The sequence below is a fragment of the Schistocerca gregaria genome, chromosome 6, assembly GCF_023897955.1.
Source record: "Schistocerca gregaria isolate iqSchGreg1 chromosome 6, iqSchGreg1.2, whole genome shotgun sequence".
NCBI lineage: Eukaryota > Metazoa > Arthropoda > Insecta > Orthoptera > Acrididae > Schistocerca > Schistocerca gregaria.
Genome location: NC_064925.1, coordinates 306834218 through 306853706, shown reverse-complemented (window position 1 = coordinate 306853706; position 19489 = coordinate 306834218). Strand labels below are relative to the sequence as shown.

At 40.6% G+C, this 19489-nt stretch overlaps 1 protein-coding gene across 1 annotated transcript in view; it reads right to left on the bottom strand.

Moving 5' to 3' along the window:
- Positions 1–18205, bottom strand: part of LOC126277930 (multidrug resistance-associated protein 1-like) — a 333662-nt gene extending 315457 nt beyond the window's left edge. Inside the window, exon 1 of the mRNA XM_049977507.1 lies at positions 18140–18205. The gene's annotated coding sequence lies outside the window, so the exon portion shown is untranslated. The remainder of the gene's footprint in view (positions 1–18139) is intronic.
- Positions 18206–19489: the final 1284 nt, after the last annotated feature.

The following is a 19489-nucleotide window of genomic DNA, read 5'->3' as shown; positions in this document are numbered from 1 at the left end:
ATACTGCTATTTCTCCTGTTGCGTTTAATAAATAAAAGTTGCTTGCTTTTGTACAACAAAACTATATCATTCGATTTTTTTTTTTTCACCAATCTTCGTTTGAGGTGGCCCACCACAAATTCCTCTGCTGTGCCAATCTCTTGATCTCAGAGAAGCATTTCCAACCTATGTCCTCAATTATTTCCTGAATGTATTCCAAACTCTTGTCTTCCTCTACAGTTTTTGCCCTCAACAGCTCCCTCTAGTACCATGGAAGTCATTTGCTGATGTCTTTTTATTTTTTAACAGGTGTTCTATCTTCCTGTCCCTTCTCGTTGTTGGTGTTTTCCATACATTCTACGGTTCTGTCCAGAACTTTCTCATTCCTTACCTTATCAGTCCACCTAATTAACATTTGCCTGTAGCACCACATCTCAAATGCTTCGATTCTCTTCTGTTACAGCTTTCCCACAGTCCATGTTTCACTATCAGAAGAGTACAATACTGTGCTCCAAACGTACATTCTAAGAAATTACTTTCTCAAATTATGGCATATTTTTGATACTACTAGAGTTCTCTTGGCCAGGAATATCCTTTTTGTCAGCGCTAGTCTGCTTTTGAAGTCTTCCTTGCTCTGCCCATCACATGTTATTTTTCAGCCTAGGTAGCAGAATTCCGTAACTTCATCGTGACCTTCAATCTTTCTGTTAAGTTTCTCGCTGTTCTCATTTCTGCTACTTCCCATTTTTTTCGTCTTTCTTCGAAATACTGTCAATCCATACTCTGTACTCATTAGGCTGTTCATTCCATTCAGCAGATCGTGTAATTCTTCTCCACTTTAACTCAGGAGAGCAATGCCATCTGTGAACTGTATCATTGATAATCTTTTACCTTGAATTTTAATCCCACTCCTGAACCTTTCTTTTATTTCTATCTTTGCGTCTTCGATGTACAGATTGAACAGTAGGGGCAGAACACTACATCCCTGTCTTACACACCCTTTTTAATTCGAGCACTTCGTTCTTGATCGTTCACTCTTATTATTCCCTCTTGGCTCTTGTACATGTTTTATACTACTTACCCCTGTTTTTCTCAAAGTTTCGACATCTTGCACCACTTTACATTCTCAAACGCTTTTTCCAGGTTGACAAGTTCTATGAACGTGTCTTGATTTTTCTTTAGTCTCGCTTCCATTATCAACTGCAACGTCAGAATTGCCTCTCTGGTGCCTTTACTTATCCTAAAGGCAAACTGATCATTATCTAATGCATCCTGAATTTTGTTCCATTCTTCTTTATATTATTCTTGTCAGCAATTTGGATGCATGAGCTGTTAAGCTGATTGTGCGATAATTCTCGCACTTGTCAACTTTTGCAGTCCTCAGTATTGTGTGGTATTATTTTTCAGAAAGTCAGGTGGTATGTCACCAGACTCATACACTCTACACACCAACTTGAATAGGCGTTTTGTTGCCTCTTCCCCCAATGATTTTAGAAATTCTGGTGGATTGTATCTACCCCTTCTGCCTTCTTTGACCTTAACTCCTCCAAAGTTCTCTTAAGTTCTGATCCTAATACTGGATGCCCTATTTCTTCTAAATCGACTCCTGTTAACTCTTCTATCAGCTTGGACAACTCTTCCCCATCATGGAGGCCTTCAATGTACTCTTTCCACCCATCTGCTCTCTCCTCTGCATTTAACAGCACAATTTCCATTGCAGTCTTAATGTTACCATCTTTGCTTTTAATTTCAGCAAAGGTTGTTTTGACTTTCCTATATGCTGAGTCAGTCTTTTCGACGATCATTTCTTTTTCGATTTCTTCACATTTTTGTGCAGCCACTTCGTCTTATCTTCGCTGCCTGTCCTATTTATTTCATTCCTCAGCGATCTGTATTCCTGAATGTCTCTGAACATTTTTGTACTTCCTTCCTTCGTCGATCAACTGAAGTATTTCTTCTGTTACCCGTGGTTTCTTCGCAGTTACATTCTTTGTACCTATGTTTTCCTTTCCAACTTTCGTGATTGCCCTTTTAAGCGGTGTCCATTTGCCTTCAACTGTACTGTCTACTGAGCTATTGCATATATCCATTTTTAAAACCAGGTTTTTGAAAATAATCTTGGTAATGCAGTTTTGATAATATGGCGTTAATAGAATCCCAACCATGCCGGACTATAAGGGTTCTATATTATTCGCAAACTCACTCATCAAAAGCTATGGGGTACTTTTCGTTATAGTACTAGAATCATGAAATTTGTCAAGAAGCTAGGTTTCAGAGTACAATCAAAGGAAAAAATTCGAATACTGTCAATTTATAATTATATCACTCGAAAAAATAAAATTTATCATTTGTTATCAGACCAATTGTCTGTCTGTCTGTCTGTCTGTCTGCCTAGAGCACTTTTTCTCAGGGATGGATACATGTATCAAACAGAAATTTACGTCAGAGACTAAGGGGTATCGTTCTTTGGCAGTATAATGAAAAATAGCTTTTAATTCAAAGCAATCAAATGGTATGGCTATATATGGCACAAATTTTGATACTCGGAAACTCATTGAACAAAACCAGAAAGGTAGTTCCTGTTGGCCTAGAATCACAAAATTTGGCAAAAAGCAAAATTTCACAGTACAAATAAAGGAAAAATCCGAAAATTGCTAATTTCTAATTATACCACAGGAAACAATATTTATTTTGTCAGTTGCATCCAAAGTGAAACTTGAAATCAAAACAATCAGTAGTTCTGTATTCATGGTGACGGGTCACAATGGTAATATCTATGTGCGGCAATCGCTGCTGGATATATGATAGATAAATTTTGAAGCAAGTCATTCCAGCAATAAAGCCATTCCTTGCTTGATGTATGACTTCTACAATTGCGACCCAGTCAGCCTGAATGAAGAACTGCTGATTATTATAATAATGGTCGCCTGCCTCCTGCATCCAGTTAGATAATGTCCACCCCACACGACGAGGGTTTCTACGGCTTGACTTCGTCCTTGCCAAATCCTATCCTGGCCAGCAACGTCGCCGGATCTCTCCACAGTTGAGAACGTTTGGAGCATTATGGGGAGGGCCCTCCAACCAGCTAGAGGTTTTGACGATCTAACGCCCAAATTGGACAGTATTTGGCACTGTATCCCTCATGACAGCATCTGACAACTCTAGCAGTGCCAAACTAAATAACTGTTTACATAAGCGTAAGAGGTGGAAGTATTGGAAAATTTTAGGTTTAAAAGGTAATTGAAATTACCATCATTCCCAAATATCTCGGGGGAAATATGTTAATTAGCGACCAAGTAATCAAGAGTGAATAACTGTCCAAGAATTCAAAGCAAATCGTAAACTAAAGTCCAGCCCATCAGAATTAATTTTTCACGCTGAATCGGAATGTGCACTGCTTTGAAACTTCCTGAAACATTAGAACTGAGTGCTGCATAAATATTCGTACCTGTTTGGTTGCCATTTTGCAGTACTACTAGTACCTCTAATTACAGAATGGAAGAGAAGTACTATACAGGGTGTCTCAACCTTTTGGTCAAATTGAAACAGGTGGTAATAATAATAATAATAATTTTATTGTCATTCAGCTGGTTACAGCAATAGACAAAGTCAAGAGATTATATTTCTACATAAACTACTATATCGATGTAAATTGGTTTAAACATAAAATAGGTACACATTAGAATACGGTATTTTCATCTTTAAAAAATTCATCAATGGTGTAAAACGGATTGTTCACTAGTAGCTTGTATAATTTAGCTTTAAAAATATTTACAGGCAGTTCTTTAAAGTCAGCACTTAGTCTATTAAACATCCTTAGTCCGATAACTAGGTAGGAGTTCTGCAATTTTGATAATCTACGATATGGTACGTCTACAGATGTTCTTTTTCTAGTATTATGGCTATGAATATCATTTCTCAATACAAAATTAGAGACATTATTTCTAATGTACAATAAAACATTGTAGATGAATAAGTTTATTACTGTAAGACACTGCAATTTAATAAACAGAGGTTTACAATGTTCTGTTTTATCAGAATCCGTTATTATTCTGATCACTTTCTTCTGTAAAAGTAAAATGTCATTTATATGACAGCTACTACCCCACAGTAAGATTCCATAAGAGATGATGCTTTGGAAGAAGGCAAAATATGCTGATCTCACATAGTCATTGGGGACATGTCTTTTTAAATTTCTAATTAGATAAATGACTCTTGAAAGCTTAGCCAATATGTTTTTAATGTGTGGTTCCCATGTTAATTTATTGTCAATAGTAACACCTAAAAATTTAACAGTTTCTAATTCTTGGTAATTGGGAATCTCTTTGAGGCTAAAGTAAAGTGTCTGGGTTTTGTTTTCATTTAGTAGGAAGCCGTTAGCTTTGAACCATAATGAGGACTGAGCAAGGGTATTTTCAGTCAGTGTTTTTAGTGTACCTAGATCAGAGCTTTTATGTAGAAAAGTTGTGTCATCAGCATACAATATTGTGTGAGAATTTATGAATAAGGGCAGGTCATTAATCATTAGTATAGACAGTAAAGGTCCAAGCACCGACCCTTGAGGCACTCCGTACCTGACATTAACCAAATTTGATTTCTCCCTACCAATGCACACAACTTGTTGACGGTTCTCTAGAAAAGACCTGAACATATTTATACTGTTGTCATCAAAACCATAGTAAACTAGCTTTTTCAGCACAGTGTCATGGTCTACACAGTCAAAGGCTCTGCTCAGGTCACAAAATGTAGCCTGGGCATAGTCCCTAGCCTCGAACACATCTAGGACTAATTTTACGAGGGAGTCCATTGCATCCATTGTGGATTTACCTTTTCTAAATCCAAACTGTTTATCACTAATTATATTTAGTTTACCCAAGTAGACACTAACTTGCTCATACATAATTGTTTCTAAAATTTTTGAAAAAACTGGGGTTATGGATATAGGTCTGTAACTAGCGGGACAGTTCTTTTCCCCTTTTTTATATATGGGCACAACTCTAGAAATTTTTAGTATGTCAGGGAACTTACTTTCAACTAGGCATTTGTTAACACAAAAGGTTAAAGGATAAATCACACAATCAATAACATCTTTCAACAAATTAACTGACATATCATAGTAATCAACACTAACTGAAGGTTTGAAATTTTTTACAATTTTTAGGATATTATTTGGGCTCACTTTCGTGAAAGTGAAGGTGCTCGGGGGAAGCTTTTCAAAACAGCTGTCCATAATGCTAAGTGCATTTTCAAGGGGTTTGTTTATTGAACTACTAATTTCTTCAATGGACTGGATGCAATATTTATTAAATTCTTCTGGGGTAATGGCGATTTCCTCTTTGTATTTAGTGTGTGCAATGGAGTTTATTACACTCCACACCTTTTTGCATTTATTGTTAGATTTTTCAATGTTTACTATGTTATGCAGTTTCTTTGCTTCATTTATTGCCTTTCTATACTTGTATTTAGCTTTAGCATAGAGTTCTTTATGCAGTTCTGATTTACTGGATTTTTACAGACTAGAATACAGCATAACAGTATTTTTCAGTTGCCCTAACTGTGGAGTATACCATTCCTTTGTTTTCCTTTTCTTGTAATTACTACTAATATTCACTGTACATTTTTTCAGAGGGATGTTATTTTCAAATATATTTAAGAATACGGAGAAAAACTTGGTGAAAACAATATCACCTGAACAGTGTTGAAACCTATTAAAACGTGTCTCCCAACTGAAATAAGTGAGGGCATGTCTAAATCTATCCACCCTCTCTTTGCTCACTGGTCTAGTAATCACAATTTTAGATTCTCATTTAGTGCAGTCTGAAGTTACATTATTAAGACTAAGATATACTGCATCATGGTCTGAGAAAGGGAAACCAATTACATCAGTGGACATACAAGTTCTCTTAATATTTGTAAATATATTGTCTAGACAGGATGAGCCTCTGGTGGATTTGCAGTTAACATAGTACAGGTTAAATTGTCGAAGCACATTTTGGAGCTCTGTCACAGTTTTTCTGTCCCGCAGGACATCAAAACTTGAGTTGATATCCCCTCCAATGACAATATTGTATTTTTTCCATTTTGGTATACATATGTACATTAAGAGTTCCTCAAGTTTCTCCAGAAAGATATGTGGGTCACCACTAGGTGGCCTGTACACTATTACTACCATTAGCTTAAGGCTCTCAATTACTAGACCTGATATTTCAAAATGCATTTCATCACAAAGGGTATTGAGATCCATCCTGCCACAGTTTGGTGCAAGAGGTGTTTTTGTATATATTGCTACCCCACCACGTAAGTGCTGTTTTCTACAATAGTAACTTAGGCGTGTGTAATCCTCCAATACTTTGTACCCAAGCTCATCCTCTTTGCACCAATGTTCACTTAAACAGAGAACATCTACCACGTTTTAATTTGAAAATTCGTTGACTATTATGTTTTTATCTGTCATACCCTGAATATTGAGGTAGCATATTGTGAACCCGGTAGTGGGTCCACAACCTATTATAATGAAACGGGGAATCAATGGTCGGAAACGCGTACTTACTGTGTTACGGGCATACAAAGAGTACACCGTATAACAACAACGTAATTCATAGTAACTGTTCAAAGCAATAATCACCAGTCTCAACGGACATATTGCAATGGCGCATGCAGTTCTGCCGCACTCTTGCAAGGATCTTAGGTGTCCGTAGTACACTCGAACAGGCTGCGGATTGTAAACAGTATACTATCACGTGCATCATGTGAAAACTGTATGCACTGCACCAGTGCATTAGTATGTGCCACACACACACCACTACCCTTGGTGTCAGTTGTCCATTGCTTCAGACAGCTTGTGCTCTCTTCATGTTGAGGCATGTTACGGTGAATAGCGTATGACATGTAGTCAAAGATGGAACATTTCTTGTCACGAAATTTGCCAGACACGCATTTAAAGTACAGTATGGCAGGATGTAATGCCCAGAGAGGAACACGAATGTGAAGAGAACTCTTTCCCAACAGGCGTCATCCTAACTGGGAGAATTTTATCTCTGTGGATACCAACTTACGAGAGAGGGGTCTAGTCCACACCATAGAGAACCTGCCACAGAGGGCCGAACTCCAGACGTGAGGAGATGGTGTTGAATCTTATGGTTGACCACCCAGCAATACGCATCTGTAAACTTGCCCATGAAACATACACTTTGAAGGATAAAGTCTGGAGAATACTGGTGGAACAGATTGAGCTGGATGGCTTGCTTTTATCAAATTCTTTTGCGATGATTGTGTTGCGCCTTCTAAAGTCTTGAATAATTCGATTGTTCTCTCGAAATTTTCCCGCAAGAGAGTTTCTCGTGCAGCGTTTTGTGAGATTATTTGGGCTCGTCCACATTGCCATGGTTTCCGCTCCGAGAGTAACCGTGGGCTGTGTGGAGGCACCCTGAGAGGTGTCGTGAGTAACGCAGGCTGTGACAATAAGCCCCGGGGCAGTCGGCTGAGCTATTACTTGTGCAGTAGCATGGTCCGCTTGCCATTGCTAGAGGCACGTGTGTCCCGAAAGACTCTTTAACATTCTGAAGATCAGATCAGGAGACTGTGCTATTTTGGAATTCTGTGAAGTGGACTCTTGCGGAGCCTGCCATGAATTGCTGACATTATGGCAGACTATTGTGGAAGTCTTGACAGTTATTGTTACTCTGGCATCCTATCCCACCCTGTTAATTACGGCTGGTCTAAAGAGTTGGTTTTCTTGTACCAAGTCCTCCAGACAGCGGTGAGAATTTTTGTACTACTTATGCTGTACCCATGTCCTGGTTACATCTGAAAGCTGAATTATGTTTATTCTCATGTCACCGTTGGAACAGTGTTGTGACCTCAAGTTGTTCATGTTTTGTCAACATTCAAATCAATCGCTATTGCACATAACAAGTGCAACTTCTTACGTTTTAATTATGTTGGTTACTTGTGCTAACAAATATGTGTTACAGGTATTTATATACAAATGTTCCGCTTTAATAAATTATTGTAAAGGCCACCTTTTTGACTGGTGTATCATTGAAAACCCAGGAAGCAACCATTCGACAGTGGGGCCTGTACCTGTGTGTTATTATTGGGAGCGAGGCTCTTTAGTAATCTAGGTTTCAATTTATTGTATTGTAAGAAAATCAATGTTTTAATTTGTCACGCTATAAGCTAGTCAGTTGTAATTATTACTTGGTGTTGTAGCTACTTAATTCTAAGTTGTCACTAGTGTTTTCTTGGAATACCACTGTTTCTAATCTGGCTCCTATGGGTAGATATTATTTGAAAAGGCTGTGTGGCTGAGATGTACTTTATTTGGTATTTGTATACTCAAGCTTAAATTTTAAATTGTTCACTAGGTGAAGCTGTGTAATTATTCTTGGTCTTTTAAAAATTTGCTCACAACAGTGAATACTGCTATAACACCTTTTACACGTTTTAATAATTTATATGGTAATTGGTAGTTCATTTTTCTGGAATTGGATAACGCCAAAATTTGGGCAAAATTTGTATAGTTGTTACATTAGCTCTGTGAAGGTGATGTCAGTTTTGAAACGTTCTTTTCCTGAGTTACAGTCAGTGTGTCAAATTTGTAATTTGAGGTTGATTTCACGTGCATTACCATTAAACTGTTAAGCTGTCATTCTTGTAACATGGTGTCATTAGAAACTGTAACATGAAGTAAGGGTATATGCATTTAATCATGAAGGAAAATTAAGTTTTGAGCTTTAATATTAAAATCCAATCTCCCGTTAACAAATTAACACTTGGTAAAATTACCAGATACCCTTGGTCTAGGTGTCGCCACTGCCTAAATTCAACCGGCACGGTAGCTCAGCGTGTTCGGTCAGAGGGTTAGCTGCCCTCTGTAATAAAAAAACTGAGTTAATAGATCAACAACGAACTTAAAAGGGTGTCTTATGACGTCCGCCCCGATCAGATTCAACGAACAAAAACGAACAAAATGAGATTAAAAAAAAAGGGTAGCGTCTTTGATTCACAATCAAAACGTCTTCGGTCCCGGGTTCGATCCCCGCCACTGCCTACATTTTGATAAATAGTCAGCATTGGCGGCCGAAGACTTCCGGCAAAAGAAGTCAGCCTCATTCTGCCAACGGCCTTTTCAAAGAGGAGCGGATAGAGGCTCAGGGCACTCTCTTGTCCTAGGGGTGGGTAATTGCCCCTAAAGGCGGAAGAATCAGCAATGATCAACGACATGAGGATGCAGAAGGCAATGGAAACCACTGTATTAAAGACACGTAACGTGTATCGACAGGACATGTGGCCTGTAGTTGAAGAAGTGTCATGATGATCTCTCCATTGGCAAAAGATTCCAGAATAGTCCCCCATTCGGATCTCCGGGAGGGGACTGCCAAGGGGGAGGTTACCATGAGAAAAAGATTGAATAATCAACGAAAGGATAATGTTCTACGAGTCGGGGCGTGGAAAGTTAGAAGCTTAAATGTGGTAGGGAAACTAGAAAATCTGAAAAGGGAAATGCAAAGGCTCAATCTAGATATAGTAGGGGTCAGTGAAGTGAAGTGGAAGAAAGACAAGGATTTCTGGTCAGATGAGTATCGGGTAATATCAACAGCAGTAGAAAATGGTATAACAGGTGTAGGATTCGTTATGAATAGGAAGGTAGGGCAGAGGGTCTGTTACGGTGAACAGTTCAGTGACCGGGTTGTTCTAATCAGAATCGACAGCAGACCAACACCGACAACGATAGTTCAGGCATACATGCCGACGTCGCAAGCTGAAGATGAACAGATAGAGAAAGTGTATGAGGATATTGAAAGGGTAATGAAGTATGTAAAGGGGGACGAAAATCTAATAGTCATGGGCGACTGGAATGCAGTTGTAGGGGAAGGAGTAGAAGAAAACATTACAGGAGAATATGGGCTTGGGACAAGGAATGAAAGAGGAGAAAGACTAATTGAGTTCTGTAACAAGTTTCAGCTCGTAATAGCGAATACCCAGTTCAAGAATCACAAGAGGAGGAGGTATACTTGGAAAAGGCCGGGAGATACGGGAAGATTTCAATTAGATTACATCATGGTCAGATAGAGATTCCGAAATCAGATACTGGATTGTAAGTCGTACCCAGAAGCAGATATAGACTCAGATCACAATATAGTAGTGATGAAGAGTAGGCTGAAGTTCAAGACATTAGTCAGGAAGTATCAGTACGCAAAGAAATGGGATACGGAAGTTCTAAGGAATGACGAGATACGTTTGAAGTTCTCTAACACTATAGATACAGCAAACAGGAATAGCGCAGTAGGCAGCACAATTGAAGAGGAATGGACATCTCTAAAAAGGGCCATCACAGAAGTTAGGAAGGAAAACATAGGTACAAAGAAGGTAGCTGCGAAGAAACCATGGGTAACAGAAGAAATACTTCAGTTGATTCATGAAAGGAGGAAGTACGAACATGTTCCGGGAAAATCAGGAATACAGAAATACAAGTCGCTGAGGAATGAAATAAATAGGAAGTGCAGGCAAGCTAAGACGAAATGGCTGCAGGAAAAATGTGAAGACATCGAAAAAGATATGACTGTCGGAAGGACAGACTCAGCATACAGGAAGGTCAAAACAACCTTTGGTGACATTAAAAGCAACGGTGGTAACATTAAGAGTGCAACGGGAATTCCACTGTTAAATGCAGAGGAGAGAGCAGATAGGTGGAAAGAATACATTGAAAGCCTCTATGAGGGTGAAGATTTGTCTGATGTGATAGAAGAAGAAACAGGAGTCGATTTAGAAGAGACTGGGGATCCAGTATTAGAATCGGAATTTAAAAGAGCTTTGGAGGACTTACGGTCAAATAAGGCAGAAGGGATAGATAACATTCCATCAGAATTTCTAAAATCATTAGGGGAAGTGGCAACAAAACGACTATTCTCGTTGGTGTGTAGAATATATGAGTCTGGCGACATACCATCTGACTTTCGGAAAAACATCATCCACACAATTCCGAAGCCGGCAAGAGCTGACAAGTGCGAGAATTATCGCACAATCAGCTTAACAGCTCATGCATCGAAGCTGCTTACAAGAATAAAATACAGAAGAATGGAAAAGAAAATTGATAATGCGCTAGGTGACGATCAGTTTGGCTTTAGGAAAAGTAAAGACACGAGAGAAGCAATTCTGACGTTACGGCTAATATTGGAAGTAAGGCTGAAAAAAAATCAAGACACGTTCATAGGATTTGTCGACCTGGAAAAAGCGTTCGACAATATAAAGTGGTGCAAGCTGTTCGAGATTCTGAAAAAAAGTTGGGGTAAGCTATAGGGAGAGACGGGTCATACACAATATGTACAACAACCAGGAGGGAATAATAAGAGTGGACGATCAAGAACGAAGTGCTCCTATTAAGAAGGGTGTAAGACAAGGCTGTAGCCTTTCGCCCCTACTCTTCAATCTGTACATCGAGGAAGCAATGATGGAAATAAAAGAAAGGTTCAGGAGTGGAATTAAAATACAAGGTGAAAGGATATCAATGATACGATTCGCTGATGACATTGCTATGCTGAGTGAAAGTGAAGAAGACTTAAATGATCTGCTGAACGGAATGAACAGTCTAATGAGTACACAGTATGGTTTGAGAGTAAATCGGAGAAAGACGAAGGTAATGAGAAGTAGTAGAAATGAGAACAGCGAGAAACTTAACATCAGGATTGATGGTCACGAAGTCAATGAAGTTAAGGAATTCTGCTACCTAGGCAGTAAAATAACCAATGACGGACGGAGCAAGGAGGACATCAAAAGCAGACTCGCTATGGCAAAAAAAGGCATTTCTGGCCAAGAGAAGTCTACTAATATCAAATACCGGTCTTAATTTGAGGAAGAAATTTCTGAGGATGTACGTCTGGAGTACAGCATTGTATGGTAGTGAAACATGGACTGTGGGAAAACCGGAACAGAAGAGAATCGAAGCATTTGAGATGTGGTGCTAAAGACGAATGTTGAAAATTAGGTGGACTGATAAGGTAAGGAATGAGGAGGTTCTACGCAGAATCGGAGAGGAAAAGTATATGTGGAAAATACTGATAAGGAGAAGGGACAGGATGATAGGACATCTGCTAAGACATGAGGGAATGACTTCCATGGTACTAGAGGGAGCTGTAGAGGGCAAAAACTGTAGAGGAAGACAGAGATTGGAATACGTCAAGCAAATAATTGAGGACGTAGGTTGCAAGTGCTACTCTGAGATGAAGAGGTTAGCACAGGAAAGGAATTCGTGGCGGGCCGCATCAAACCAGTCAGTAGACTGACGACACACAAAAAAAAAAATGAAAAGTAATTTCGGCCCAGCACCTTATCACTCTTCCCGCTCTTACCAACTAATGAGTATCATCACAAAGAACGTGTGTAAGCACGTATTTTGAGTCCTGCGTTCACTTCTGTCAATGTATTTTCCACCACTGTACTGTAGTCCCGAACTTAATACAGTTCGTGTTGTTCACAGATGAGGCCTCATTCAGCCATGATGGTGTTTTTAACAGCTGCAACAGGCATGTCTGGAGCGAGGACAACCCACACACCCCTCACATCTGTCACCATCGGGAACGATTCTGTGTCAACATTTGGTCTGGTATTGTCCAAGATCATTAAACAGTAACTTGTATCTTAGTTTCTGCCTCCTCATTTGACTGGTCCACATTACGTGACGTTCCTGCGGGATATGCTTGTATAGTTCTTGTAGACTGAACACCTTGTTGTCTGCAAAAGAATGTGGTTTCAACATGATGGTGCACCAGCCCACTCGATGTCAATGTACATGAACAACTAAACAACACATACCCTCGACGTTGGATTAGAAGGGGAGGTTCTGCCCCATGACACGTGCGGTCACCAGATCGCACACCTCTGCACTTTTTCCTCCGGCGTTACGTCAAGATGTTTATGTACGCAACACCTATAAAAATGCGCGAAGACCTGCTTGCTAGGGTCCAAGCTGCCTTTCTCCTGATAAAACAAACATCTGGTATCTTTGAGAAGTGCAGCAGAACTTCATGCACTTTTCCGTGGATGCACTGAGACTGACGGTCCTAACTTTCAACAGTTACTATAAGCTATGTTGTTGTTATGCATTGTACGCTGCGCATGTCCCTAACACAATAAGTATTCATTTTTGGGTATTGGTTCCCCAACTCAATGTAATTGTTTGAGGACACACTATCACCTGTTTCAATCCAACCAAAAAGATTTGAGACACCCTGTATAGTATGACTGAAGGTATGGGTACCAATGATTTGGAAAGAAGGGGTGAGAAGAATAACGGCAGAATTGAAGTCGTGATGCTGGGCTGTGAGTTGTGCCAGTGTAAGGTAGGGTTCAGTCAGTGTTTGAGTCCCAGATCCGACAAACAGTTTCAGCCTGCCAATAAGTTTCAAATTCACTATTTATGTAGTGAAAAGATAGTGAGCAGATCTACTGGGGAGTAGCCAAGCCGAAGTGAACAACCGTACCAAATAAATATGCACAGCTTTACCTTTGAAGGGACTGGAATTATGTAGTGTCCAACATTTCATCGAAAAATTATCCTGGGTTTATATGTCTATGCTGCTCACATGGAAGAGACGCTTGCCAATGGAGAACTATGATAATTGCTGCAAACACGATCAATCATAACCGTCGTTTGATTTCCACACTTCATTCAAAGCAAAGGGAATATTCCATTATGCGTAACAGGAAAAACTGAAAGGAGTATTGCCAGCAACAATTCAGGTGGACGTCTCAGAGCCATAGATGGCTAAGCGCCTTTGCGGCTTATTTTGTTATTTGCAATGGAATTTCACACCATGACTTTGTCGGTACGGCGCTGCCACAAGTAAGCTAGTGTGGCGCTAGAAGACCCTACATGGGGTGTTTGCACCACACTACATCCTGTTTGTAGGAAGCCTACTGTGAGATGTTGATAATTTCAGATTCATTTGACGTTAACATAAAAATATACTATTGTCCTGACTGCTCCTAATGGTCAACGAAAGGCAGACCGTGTAACAAAAGTTCAGAATCTAAAGTGCACATGCTCTTGATGCTTATGGACTCCTCTGCACGACTGCTGCAAAGCTATCATGTACAGAAAATATTTACCACGAGACATGAATATATCAGTTGTGCACGACTTACACGAAACAAACTGCGTCAGTGAAGGAGATAAGTTCTGTGGCATTATAGACTATCCAGTAACATTAATGTGACCACTTGTCAGAAGAAGGTACCGACAGGGATGTGGAGCCATATAGACTCCAATGTCGTGATCAGCTGCGTTTAGTTTCTCGGTTGAGGATCCATGGCACGAAAAGCGCTATGGAGATGGTCCAACAGATTCTAGACTGGGTTTTAATCGGGGGAGCCTGGTGGCCATGGGTGCACGTTAAACTCATCCTGGTGTTCTTCGAATAATGCACGCACACTGTGAGCTGTGTGACATGTTGCATTGTCCTGCTGGTAGATGCCGTCATGCCGAGGAAAAATAAACTTCGCGTAGGGCTGGGCATGATCCCCAAGGACGGATGCATACGCAGCAATGTTTGCTGAACGATCGACGAGGAGACACTGTTGGTAGCCCCTTGGTTCATTTGGGCGGTCCGTTACTCAACAGTTGCACATCTATTCACCCATAAACATCTCTGCAGTTGTGGTTCACCCCTGCGCACCACAGTTGTCCTGGTACCGGTTTTGGATAGTGCCATTCTGCCATGCATGGTGCTCTATGCAGACAGGTTACAGACACAGTCGTTCCGGAAATTCTTCCACCCTTGGTTCTAAAGCTAATAGACATGCTCTTTTGTACATCATATAAACTGTTGCATTTCAGTATTACGACATTTTCCATGTCCCCCCCGACACGCTTTATATGCCCTCCTCTGCTAGTGCTGCCATCTGCAGTCTGTGGATGGTTATTGCCCATCGTTGAACACAGACTGTGGTCACATTAATGGAACTCGATCGTGTATTTATTTTCCCCTTTCTTGCAGACACAGTGGGATTTACATTTTCACTGGATTAAAAACAAACCTGTGATATGAATGTCCCAATGCTGAAACCAATGGCAGATGGCCCAGAAAAATGTATGAAAATGGCTGAGCGTAAGTTGCACTTGTGGAAAGCAAATGAAGCACATTCTTCTTTGGGAGCAAATGTTGAGATGGCTAAATGAAATAATGGAAGAAAAGCTGAACTAACTTCCGATCTGTAGATGGCGTTATCCACACCTGTGTTATGAACCATGGCGGCATACACTATCTTATCAGGGGTATCCAGATACCTCTACGTAATGTAGAATTTACCACTAGATGTCATGCAACGCAGACCCGCCAGTATAAAAGGGCACATGTTCGTGGGACGCGCAGCTTACTCGGAACTTCAAGATGAAGTTGTAGCCCCGCACGTGTTGCATAAACAACAGCTAAATATGTCATTCACAGTAATTTAAGCTGTTCTATAGATTATATGAATGCGTGGTGTCTGTTCTTTCAGGCATGTCAGGAAGAACAGACACCACACGGAATCTACAGTTCTGACACATTTTATGTAACTTGAAGGTGGAGGGTAGAGAAAGGAAAGGAAAGGGAAGGGGTTGCTGAGGTCAGCTGCATCAGGACATAATGGGGAACCAGCAGCAATGAGAGAAAATGTGTGCCAAACCAGGATTCGAACCTGGAACCTCCTGCTACTAACAGGTGCGTTAGCCACTGAGCCATCCAAGACACAGTGTTTGTTGCAACTGTGCGCACTATCTCGACACTCCTCACTCCCACCGAGCGCCACCTGTTCGCAGTCCCTGTCTATTTCCTCCATGCCTGCTACTCTGAGATCCCGGACGTATTTGCGCATCACTGAAGAAGGTAGATCCATGGCTCATCTAGGTATGAATATGCATGTCTGTTCTTTTGGACATGCCTGAATGAACAGACACCAAGCATTCTAAAATTTCGTGCAACATTTCACTTAATTTGATGCAGCACAGTAAGTATGGCGGAAAACGAAAAGAATTTCAGTTATTTATAGAGTGACGATATCAGACGAGCAAAAATCAAATTTTATCACCTAATAGTATCCGATAAATAGGACGGTAAGTATTTCATATGGGCCAGAACGCCTTCTCTCAAGCACAGACTCCAGCATTTGGCGAGCAGTACAGCCATAACAAAAGCCACCTCAGCACAGAATGCAAAGGCGCGTCTGCAGCAACGGAAGGGTTTTTAGCACTAACAAGGGGAGGCCACGACGTTTGGAATGCGAATTTGCTGCAAACTTCGTACAATCGTAGTACTCCATGAGGACAACAAAATGTGTAAGCAGTAGCACGTATTTCTCAAGCGTTATTGAGAAAATCGCAAGATAATTTCGGTCGCGCGTGGCCATTTTAACCATGAAGAGGCTGTAGCCGAGTTGTGCAGGCACGGTAGCTCAGTGTGTCCTGTCAGAGGATAAAAAAAAAAAAAAAACTGAGTGGACGGATCAACGTACAATCTGAACGAGTGTCGTCGGACGTCCGCCACGAACAAAGTCAACGAACAATATAGAACAATCATGAGATTTATAAAAAAAAAAGTGTGTTCGGTCAGAGCGTTAGCTACCCTTCATAATGCAAAAACTGAGCGAACGGATCTTCGACAAACTGAATGGGTGTCATTGGACGTCCACCATGAACAAATTCAACGAACAATATAGAACGAAATGTCCATATGGTGCGAACGGACGTGTACGGGTATGGAGACAAGCTCACGAATACATGGACCCTGCATGTTCTTTATCACAATCGTACAAAAACAACAGAGAATTTTCTTGCATGTCGATAAATTAATTTCATTAAACGTCTCTAAAGCTCTTAGTATTGCAGTTTCAACAGAAGTACCCACAAGATAACGGACCAGCGCGTCTGGCGGATTGGCCGGTTATGAGAACGAGACTCGGTGTTGTTTAAGTATAGCACGGGTGGCAAAGTTAAGAATGGGGTGGACCAATGAGAGAATAGCAATGTGTGGTGGGAGTTTGAAATTGAAAATATTCAATTTACTATAAATTTACATAAATTCAACGATATTATTGCAGTTTGGCCTCCAGACAATATTTCGCGAAAGGCTGAATCACTTCATAGTATGTACGCAACTGACTTGAAAGCATTAACTCTTCGGTGGACTTTTGTTAGGCACAACTGTACTTGTTTACTGTCACGTCAGCACGTGTTTACGATAGCAACTACGGGAGCCCAAGTGCAAAAATATAGCGGTCCGGTGGTAACAACTTTATTTGGCACAAGGGCTCCACCTGTCCCTTCTGAATCAAGTTTACGTTTTTTACCACATTAACTTTCGGATAATGCCGGAGTAGTTCAACAAATAGGGCCACGTATATTTTGTTTCCTACTTCTCTCTTAGCCAAGCTATTCTAACGATCCCCAACACCGTAGTGTCCACATCTACGTGAGTACTTGACAGTGGGCTCATAGAACCATTTACAGACTATTTATCGACCATTCCATTCTTGAATAGGACGAAAGATCAATGATCACCTAAATCTTTCCGTGCGGGCTCTGATTTCTCTCATTTTAATAGGATGGTCACATCTGCCAAGGAGGTGGGGGACGTCACAGTATTTTTACATTCAGAGATGTGATTCAAACTTCGCGAAACGATATCGCCGAAACGAGAAACGCCTGTGTTTTAATGATTACCACACTCTCTTATCACATCCGTCACTATTTCGCGAAAACAGAAAACGAGTTGCCCTTCTTTGGACTTTTCCACTCCTCACTCAATCCTTTCTGGTAAAGATCCAATATTTCGCAGAAACTCTTCAGAATAGGACGGACAAGTGTAGCATAGGCAGTTGTTTTAGTAGATTTATTGAATCTTGTAAGTTTTCTGCCAATAAAAGGCAGTCTTTCGTTCGCCTTCCCAACTTTATTTACTTTATGAGGGTTCCAATTTAAGTTATTTGCAATAGTAATTGCAATCCCTAACTGAAGCTGTAGTAAACCCAGGTATTTAGTTGAACTGACAACGACAAGCTAAACTCTAGAGTTCCTTTTGCCGGCTTCTTCCGTTTCTCCAGTTCAAAAATTGTGCGTCTAAAACATGATAGTTAATGGACGCAGAGGCGGGGAGCGTAGCTACGTAAAATGTCAGGTACTCACGCTTCTTGGAACTTCAGCGGCAACTTGCAACGAACCCCAGCTTCTGCAGTTCCCACAACACATCCGCAGTTAAAGAGGAGATAGCCTATCTTATCACAGCGTGGGCCAGCATGTTAATGTCATACGGTTCGCGAAAAACATAGAGAAATGTCAGTACCTAAGCTGTGTTACTGGTAAACACTGTACGACATATTGTATTACGCTATTGGTCTGGGTAAGACCACAGCAAAAAGTAATGGGCTGAAGCCACGAGGGTGATTTGAAAAGTTCTCGGAACGGAATAGTAAAAAAGTACTTACATCACAGAAACATTTTTCGTATTTCGATGTAGTCTCCTTGTAGATTAATGCACTTGCTCCAACGATGTTCCAGTGCCTTGATCCCATCTCGAAAATGAGTTTCCTCCAGGCCTGCAAAATAGTCGTAAACTCCGGCTATCAATTCTTCGTCAGACGGCAATCTTCGTCGCTCAAGATAAATTGTCGGTTTATTAAGAGGTGGAAGACTGACAGCCATATCAGGTGAATAAGGCGGGTGTGGCAACAATTCATACCTCAGTTCGTGTAATTTTGGCATGGCGACGGGACATGTTTGGGCGCGCATTGTCTTGATGGAAGATGACTTTCTTCCTTGCTGAACCTGGCCTTTTTTCACGTATCAATTTGTCCAGGAGGTTAACATAGTATTCTCCAGTTATTGTTTGACCAGTAGGAAGATAATCTACAAACAGAATCCCCTTCGCATCTCAGAACACTGATGCCATGACCTTTCCCGCCGAAGGAATTGTCTTTGCTTTCTTTGGTGGCGGAGAATCAGCATGTGTCCACTGCTTTGACTGTTGTTTTATCTTTGGGGTATAGTAGTGCACCCAAGTTTCATGTGTGGTCACAAACCGGCGCAAAAACTCTTGTTCGTTTCTTCTAAAACGGGCCAAATATTTTTCTGATATGTCCATTCTCATGCGTTTTTAATCCAGCATCAAGAGTCGCGGCACCCATCTGCAGATAATTTTTCATTTCTAATTCTTCAGTTACAATGTGATACATCCTTTCAGATGACATCTGGCAAACGTGAGTAGTTTCACGCACTTTCAATCGGCGATCCCCCATAAACATTTTGTGCACTTTTGCAATGATTTCTGGAGTAGTCACACATCTTGGCCGACCACTGCGCGGATCATCATCTAAGCTCTTCCGACCAAATTTAAATTCATTTGTCCACTTGGTAACAGTTGAATATGAAGGAACAGAATCCCCCAGTATATTCTGGAAATCGACACGAATATCCTTTGCTTTCATACCTTTCTTTATGAAGTACTTAATCACTGCTCGAACCTTGATTTTTCCCATC